Raw genomic sequence first — 9,783 nt, forward strand, 5'->3', positions numbered from 1 at the left:
ACAAACAAACAAACAGAAACGGAAGGCATCAATATACTTACGAAATCTTTCGATTTCATAAGTAACAAACAAACAAACAAGCAGTCATAGACTGGTACTTACGAAATCGTCAACTTGACCTCTGACGTTGTCTTATAAAAGCTCGAGAGAGAGAAGGTAGCGACGCAAACCAGAAGTTTCTACGATGATACTGTACCAAACCATCAAAAATCGGATGTTTTGGATGTTTGACCTTACTGTGACCTTGTCCTTTGACCGATTTTGACCAAAATCTAATCAGCGCTAGCCATCACCCTCCTGAATCACGTGGTGTAATTTGACATTGGAAGCTTCTTCCGTTCTCGAGTTATCATTTTTTGGATGTTTGACCTCACTGTGACCTTGACCTTTGACCGATTTTGACCAAAATCTCATCAGCACTAGCCATTACCCTCCTGAATCACGTGATGTGATTTGACATTGGTAGCTTCTTCCGTTCTCAAGTTATCTGTCGCAAACCATCAAAAATCGAATATTTGACCTCACTGTGACCTTGACCTTGGACCGATTTTGACCAAAATCTAATCAGCATTAGCCATCACCCTCCTGAATCACGTGGTGTAATTTGACATTGGTAGCTTCTTCCGTTCTCGAGTTATCGTGCCTACAAACAAACAAACAAACAAACAAACAAACAAACAAACAGAAACGGAAGGCGTCAATATACTCATGAAATCTTTAGATTTCGTAAGTTACAAACATACAAACAAACAAACAAACAAACAAACAAGCAGTCATAGACTGGTACTTACGAAATCGTCAACTTGACCTCTGACCTTGTCTTATAAAATCTGTCTCTCGAGAAGGTAGCGACGCAAACCAGAAGTTTCTACGATGATTCTGTATCAAACCATCAAAAATCGTAACGTCGACCGAAGCAAAAATCTCTATTTCTCCACGCAATTATATTATACCTTAACGTAACTCAACGACGCGTCTGCTCGAGCGCACTGCATCATGGGACGACCCGTGACGCGTCGAGTGAAATATTTTTTACACAATCTTAAAACGTCTCCAAAACATCCGATTTTACCAGAATTTCGACAACCGAGTTTTAAGCGTCCTAAGCGATCGCAAAAACCGAAGACAAAATTAAAATCGAAGTTAAAACGAACTCGTCACGTCGAGCGAAGCAAAAATACTCCATTTCTCCACATGAATTTACGGAATTATGTTTGACCTCACTGTGACCTTGACCTTTGACCGATTTTGACCAAAATCTAATCAGCACTAACCATCACCCTCCTGAATCACGTGGTGTAATTTGACATTGGTAGCTTCTTCCGTTCTCGAGTTATCGTGACGACAAACAAACAAACAGAAACGGAAGTCATCAATATACTTACGAAATCTTTAGATTTCATAAGTAACAAACACACAAACAAACAAACAGAAACGGAAGTCATCAATATACTTACGAAATCTTTAGATTTCGTAAGTAACAAACAGAAAGGGGTGAAAACAGTAACCTCCGATCTTCGATGTCGGAGGTTAACAATAATATGTAATAGGCAAAGCCTAGAAGCGAACGTAGAATTCTTCTTACATTCAATGCGGCAATTTCCGGTTACTTTGGCCTGGATTCGGGATCCGCGATCAAATAATGTAAATCACGATTAAAAATTATTTTTTGATGACGCGGGAGATATCTTAGTTTATAAAATTAGATCGACTTAAAACTGCTCGAGTCTTTACTCTCTCGTTTTGTTGTTAATTTTTTAGTCATAAAGGTGTGATTGGGTATACTATAGATCAAATTAATTATTTGTGCATTTCTATAACCGTGATAACACTACTGCATATTACCTCAACATTACCTTCACAACAACAACTACACCGCCTAGAACAGGATCTCATCTAAAAAAATTAATATTACCTCAACATTACCTTCACAACAACTACACCGCCTAGAACAGGATCTCATCTAAAAAAATAAATATTACCTCAACATTACCTTCACAACGACAACCACACCGCCTAGAACAGGATCTCATCTAAAAAAATAAATATTACCTCAACATTATACCTCAACAACTACACCGCCTTGAACAGGATCTCATCTAAAAAATTAAATATTACCTCAACATTACCTTCACAACAACAACCACACCGCCGAGAACAGGATCTCATCTGAAAAAATTAATATTACCTCAACATTACCTTCACAACAACTACACCGCCTAGAACAGGATCTCATCTAAAAAAATTAATATTACCTCAACATTACCTTAAGAACAACAACTACACCACCTAGAACAGGATCTCATCTAAAAAATTAATATTACCTCAACATTACCTTGACAACGACAACCACACCACCTAGAACAGGATCTCATCTAAAAAAATAAATATTACCTCAACATTACCTTCACAACAACAACGACACTGTCGAGAACAGGATCTCATCTAAAAAAATAAATACTAGAAGCGAATTTAGAATTATTCGTACATTCGCTTTTGACTTTACCTATAACTTGTTCACAACTGTATACGCAATTTCCGGTTACTTTGGCGTGGATTCGGGATCAGCGATCAAATCATGTAAATCACGATTAAAAATTATTTTTTGATGATGCGGGAGATATCTTTATTAAAATCAGTGGAGGAAATATACACCATGTCTGATATTTGAGTCTTTCATGTCTCGGACGATGCCTTTATCTCCAGGCATGCATCATTCCCCATGACAAAAACCGGAAGCACAAAAAAAACCGGAAGCAAAAGGGTCATAGCCAATGACACGGATTCCAAATTGCCAGGGTATTGTGTTGTTGTTGTTGTTTCCTATTCTCTCATGTGCACGCATTAAGTATGAAGCTCACTACGTTCGCTATTATAACATGGATGGATTTATTTCATAACCAAAATAGATAAAACATGAAGCATTTTGTTGTTTTTAAAAACGATAATCGCATGACATTTCTGCATATGTGGTAATCCACATAGTGGACTGAACTAAAAGCCAGGATTGACGGGAGGGGTAGAATGTACCATCAGCCAAATTGAATAACATAGATGGATTTAATCCATTCCAACATAAATAAAACATTAAGTATTTTATCTACTATAAATAGATGGTGTGTGTGTGTGTGTGTGTGTGTGTGTGTGTGTGTGTGTGTGTGTGTGTGTGTGTGTGTGTGTGTGTGTGTGTGTGTGTGTGTGTGTGTGTTGTTTTTTGTGGAGTTCTGCGAGACGCACGTCATGTTAAGGTATATTAAACAGCTTAATACGTCCTTCGACCACGGCATGGCATCCTAATTACACAATAAATAATGACCGTTTTTACAGCCATTTTTCCCTGCTGTGCAGGGGTTGGGCTTTTTCTTGAGGCAATGTTTTATGGCCGGATGCCCTTCCTGACGCCAACCCTGGTCGCCTCTTACGACACACAGGGATATGGTACACCTATTCTAACCGGGGCATACACCGGGACCAGTACACTGGTACTCATTTCGACGACCTCGGAAGGATGACAGGCTGAGTCAACCCCCTGGTGTTAATTCAGCAGCCAACGGGGCTTGAACTCAGGACCCTGGGATCCCAAGCCACCACCCTAACCACTAAGCCAACACCAGGCTTAATTACACAATAAATAACAAAAACAATGATACCATTGTAACACAGCATATATTAATGAACATTAATAATATTTACAACAATAATAAGAATAGTAGTATCATATCGCGGGTTGAGAGACATAATGTTGAAACTGCGAAATTGAAAGTTTTTGGCGAAATTGAATAAAATGGCTCTCAACATGTCTTTCAACACCATTTATCTTTCATTAGCGATTTGCAGGAAATTGGAAATTTTCAGTTACAACATTATGTCTCTCAACCCACGATATGGCAATAATAATAATGAACATTTCATCCCCACATTGGCCCCAAGCACATCTGGGCTTCGTGAAAGGGAAGCTGATGCTTAATCAGAACAGCAGGCTGGTATGCAAGAAGGCTATGAAGACCAATGAATATTTGGTCAATCGGACAAACAGGCCCACGAGTGACCTCAACAAACAAACAAAAAAAAAAAAAGGTAAAAAACAAAGAGGGTGAAATCTCAAAAAAAAATTTAACAAGGTCAGAATTCCACAATATTACGACCACAATTCCACAAGTGACCACATTAAGATTCCACAATACAATACCACAATCCTCATGGATTAGCATCACAACATCTTTTGACATTGTTCCATCACAATCCCACAACAAAAGTAAAATGTCAAAAGATATCATGATGCTAATCCAGAAGAAGATTGTGGTGTTGTATTGTGGCACCAGAATGTGGTGTCATTTATACCTTGTTTGGTTGGTTTTTTGAGATTTCATCCTGAGATGTATTTACATTAAAATATATGTGTGTGTGTATATATATATATATATATATATATATATATATATATATATATATATATATATATATATATATATATATATATATATATATATATATATATTGTTGCGAAGTCGCGCCCGCCGGCGTGCGAACGGCCACGTGACTCGAATCGCGGCACGTCGCCCACCGGACGGACAATTCTGTCGTGACCCTCTCGGACTAACGCCGGGAGCTAGTCACGGGTGGGCCTTTCGGCCTCACCACGATCGTACCAATCGGCCCCCCGCGTGGGATAGGGTTGTTCGCCAAACTCGACCTACCTAAGAACCCACGCGGAGGGTAGACCGGGCGATCGCACCTCGCCGCAGGTCGACTCCGGACACGGGCCACTTAAGCGACCCGTTCCGTACTATCGGGATAACCGAGCGGTGTTATCGTCGGCCTCGACGGTTCCGATTAATTATCGGGCGTATTAAACCCACTACCAACCCTTTACGTGAAGCAAGATGGAGATTCAATTAAAGAAAAGACGAAGCGAAACGGGAAAACAGTTCAACATGATGCACATTTATTCCGCGGCACACGGAAAGCACACATATACAATTAAACAGAATGCACATAAAGCAATTGCAACAAAAGAAACACAACAATGCAGATCTACAACCGACTACGCGAGCACACGGCAACACTTAAAGAGTTTTATTTTACAGACGGCGCCAACAACACATTTACTCAAAAGTAAAAGAAAAGGCCACCCTCAAAGACAAGGGGACAGACGGGCCTGTGGGCCAATATTTGCGCGGGACCTGAAAGAGCGGTCAGGTCCGCGAGACCGGGTGGATCCTACCCGTGTCTTTGTGATGAGCCGCAAATGTGGCGGCGCGGCGGTGCCCCGACTTCGTGCTCCTTCGCGGGTTTCATTGGCACTGCTTGGAGTGGGGTGGGAACGGGGCCCCCTTTTCGCACTATCTCAGCGCGGGGGAAAAAAGGGGGGGAATTGTTGATGCTCTGGGGAAAGAGTATAGCTGGCTTGCTTGGGTCCCGCGACGAGCGATTCCACCGCGACCTCGTTGCCGACCGCCGTCTTCCTTGCCTCGGACCCGAGCTCTTCGGTCTCTTCCCCAATTATCCTCAGCCGACTGCAGCAAACCACCTGTACGCCCTCGCCTCCCGACTCCACTCCGCGCTCCAACCCGACTCTGCCCAAAACACTCTCTGCTCTTCTGAGGCCGACTCTGCCCAAACCAACTCGACCGAGACCGACTCGACCCAAACCGACTCTGCCGCTGCCACACTCTGCTCTCCAAAACTGACTCTACTCTCTTCCAAAACCGGTTCTGCTGAGATTCGCCCCGCGCTCGGTGCTTTATAGGCTGGCAGGAGAACCCATATGCAAATTTCTGGATCAGAACGAGCTCGGGGGTGGAGCCACGCTCACCCATTAGACGGAGAAAAAGGGGCGTGGGTCTCCCCTGATCCTAGAATTTGCATATCTCGATTCAACACCGATGCACCTGGAGGCGGGGCCAAACCGCCCCGCGCTTGCTGATTGGATGGATCAGAAGTGGGCGTGTAGCATTCCTGATCCGAATTCTCCTCGGAAAGGCCGCATTTTGCACTCGCGGCTCGGCGCGCGTCCCGTACGAGCCCAGGACAGCCTGACGCTCGGTGCTCACAAGTGGTGCGGGAATGGCCGCAGAAGGAGAGAGGTGAAGGTGGTGGAGGGTTTATGGTGGTGGTTTATGGCCATGGTGGGCGTTTGTAATGGTGGTGATGCGATGTTTGTGGGAGCGAGTTGTGAAGGTAAAGATCGTGGCTGTTGGCGTTGTTGTTGTTGTGAAGCAGCGTTGTGGTTGGTGGTTGTTGTGTGATGGCGGTTGAGATGTGGTTGGTTCAAAATAAAGATAGAACAGAAAAACGGCTATCTCAAAGGGTCGCAGCCCGAATGAATCACATTTATTCCCTCTAAACAACGGGTTTGGGCTAACTACACATGTACTTATAGAGATATCTCACCTACGGGACCTGAATGGTGGTTTGCAAATTTCCTCAACCGCAACAATATATATATACCCTAATGGGCAAAAGTTTTAGAACACCCCCATTTTTCAGTTTTTACTGAAATTCAAGCAGTTCAAGTCCAGTGAATAACCTGAAATGGTACAAAGCGAAGCGGTAAACTGCCAGAGGTTAAAAAAAGTTTAGGTTACCAAAAAATTAAAAATAATGTAAATTTCAGAGTTGTTAAAAAGTCTGTCAAGTTAAAAAAAAAAAAAGAGTTGTTAAAAACTAAATAAATTCAGAGTTCCCCTTTCAGGGAACAAGTAATGGGTTAACAACTGCAGCTGTTCTGCAGCAATGGAAGTAAATGCAAACAATTCCTACAGGTGTCCCAACTTTTGTTGATTAGGTTCAAACCCTCTGTCTGTATCAAAGCAGTGTTGGAACAGACTGTGTTGCTTCACCCTCTGAAGCATTATTTGGACAATATTGCTATCATAATGGGAAGAAAAAGACAATTAACAAAGGAAGACAGACAGACCATTAAACCCTTAAAAGTGTAGGTCTTTCCTTCAGAGAAATTGCAAAAAAGCAAAGGTGTCAGTGAATCCAGTTTCCTACACCATCAAAAGGCACTTGTAAACTGACAGGAAGAGGTCTGGCAGACCGAAAGCCACAACACAATCAGAAGACAAGTTTCTGAGAGTCAACAGCTTGCGTAATAGGCGGCTCACAGGACAGCAGCTTCAAGCACAGCTTAACGCTGGTCGAGGTAAGGAAGTCTCAGTTCCAACTGTGAAGAGAAGACTTTGAGCTGCGGGTTTGACAGGTCGAGTGGCAGTAAGAAAGCCATTGCTAAGATGGCAAAATTAGAAAAAGAGGCTTGCCTGGGCCATGAAGCACCGCCAGTGGACTACTGAAAACTGGAAGGTCTTATGGACCGATGAATCAAAATTTGAAATCTTCGGTTCATCACGCAGGGTTTTTGTACGCCGTCAAGTAGGCGAAAGGATGGTTCCTCAGTGTGTGACACCATCTGTGAAACATGGAGGAGGAAGCGTGATGATTTAGGGCTCTTTATCTGGATCCAGAGTCTGTGACTTGCACAGAGTAACTGGCACCCTGAACCAAAAGGGCTACCACAGCATTTTGCAACACCATGCAATAAATACCCTCTGATCTTCGCCAAGTTGGTCAAGGGTTCATCCGACAGCAAGATAACGACCCAAAACATACCTCCAGGCTATGTCGGAACTACCTTAGAAGAAAAGACCAAGATGGTAGGTTTCAAATCACGGAATGGCCAGCACAGTCTCCAGACTTAAACCCCATCGAGCTGGTTTGGGATGAACTGGACAGAAGGGTGAAAGCAAAGCAACCTACAAGTGCAACACATTTGTGGGAACTTCTGCAACAGTGTTGGGAAGAACTTTCCGAACAATATTTGATTTCCATTGTAGAAAGAATGCCACGAGTATGTTCGGCTGTTATATCTGCAAAAGGTGGCTACTTTGATGAGTCAAAAATTTCGATTAAATTTTGTTTAACAAAACGATTCCATGATTTCTTTTTTATCTGCAATTGTTTATTTGTTCTGTGCTTTAATTGCAGAGTACAATGAAACATTAAACTGCTAAAATTTCAGTAAAAACTGGAAAAATGGGGGTGTTCTAAAACTTTAGACCGGTAGAGTATATATCTTTCTAAAGGCCAAGTCACACCTTGACGTTTTAGTCAGCAATGGCAACGTATTAAAATGTATGTAAAACGCTGCCTTACGTTGAACTTTTGATGTTTTTTTTAAAGATTCGGATGTATTCATAACGACTTGGTCTTCTGCATAACGTATTAGTAACGGACACAGAACGTTTCGTTGTGTTATCGATAACTTATACCAACGAATGCTGAACCTGTTGTCAGCCTTCACAACCTATGCCCAACGATAGTCTAACTTCGGCATAGCGCGCTGCACGTATCGCCGACGATGAAATGGCGTAGGTTATGAAAAGGCTGCCACACAACGATTCAAATCATAACCGTCACAGAAATGGAAGTATCAACATCGCAGTCACACCTTGGCGATCTTGCCAGCATATGACGACCTCTGAAAAATGTGTCTAAAACGCTGGCGCATGTCGAATACGGTATGGGTAGGTTTGGTATACGTGAATAGAACGCTAAAGTACGCGATCATACGTCGTAGTAAGTGGAGTACGTCTTGTAATTTTAAACATGTTGAAAATTTTACGACGTACTTGCCGTACGACACACGCTCCGCATGCGATGGGAATAAGTTGTACGCACGATATGCGATCGTTGACACACATCGACACACGTTAATTGAAAGGTGCTCATAAGTCGAAACACGTCAAGGTAATGGTTAGCATCAGTGTTCCAGACTCCCGGTTTTTTTTTTCTTCGGTATGGCGGTGTTCAGTGTACAGTGCGGTTATGATTTAAATCATTGAGCGGCAGCCTATTAATTATATTATATTATAACCGCACTAGAAATCGAAGTGTCAAAATCACCATCATACCAAAGGAAGGAAGAAAAAAAAAAAAACTAAAAAAAAAATAAAAAAACAGGGAGTCTGGAACACTGACACTAACCATTACCTTGACGTGTTTCGAATTATGAGCACCTTTCAAGTAACGTGTGTCGATGTGTGTCACCGATCGCGTGACGTGCCTACAACTTATGGCCAGCGTTATGCGGAACGTGTGAGTCATACGTTGGCATAAGTCTTAAAATTTCAAGTATGGAAAATTTGAGGACAACCGAAAAGTACAACGTTTAAAGCCAGCGTACAACGACGTATGGCAGTGTTTTTCAGCGTGCTCTCAATGTTATCAAAACTTACCCATAACGTATTCGACGTGTACCAGCGTTTTAGACAAATTTTCCAAAAATCGGCATAACCTGGCTAAAACGTCAAGGTGTGACTGGGCCTTAACCACTGAATGACTGACATATTAAAGATCGGGACCTTCCGGGTGACGTAGAAAGCTGAAATTGTGTGTGGAGGATCTCTAAGTCTTACTCACGTTGATGTTCTTCATCTTCTTCTTGTGGACTTTTTAGATCCTCGTGGAGGATCTCTAAGTCTTACTCACGTTGTTGTTCTTGTGGACTTTTTTGTTTCACAGCCTACAGTTTTCATCGAAACTTCCTGAAACTTGGCATATATATGTAAAAATACCCTGCGCAGACAGTAACCATCTCCGATTTTGAAAATTCCTCCTAGAAAAAAATTATGACGTCAAAATATCTCCGCTTAATGGAAATCGCCTAAAAAATTGTCTCCGAAACTTGGCAAGCTTTTTGAATTCTGTTTGCGGGAATCGAACAGGGCATTAGCAGAGATGAATTACCGCACATATGATACATCACTATGACGTCATTCC

General features: G+C 42.2%; 1 protein-coding gene across 3 annotated transcripts in view; it reads right to left on the reverse strand.

The window, feature by feature from the left end:
* LOC147031680 (uncharacterized) overlaps positions 1-9,783 on the reverse strand; it is a 53,830-nt gene that overhangs the window by 42,797 nt on the left and 1,250 nt on the right. The gene's annotated exons all lie outside the window — the stretch shown is intronic.

This window comes from Eptatretus burgeri, chromosome 2 (assembly GCF_056783735.1).
Source record: "Eptatretus burgeri isolate ZD-2024b chromosome 2, Ebu_testis_v1, whole genome shotgun sequence".
In the NCBI taxonomy this organism is placed as follows: Eukaryota; Metazoa; Chordata; class Myxini; order Myxiniformes; family Myxinidae; genus Eptatretus; species Eptatretus burgeri.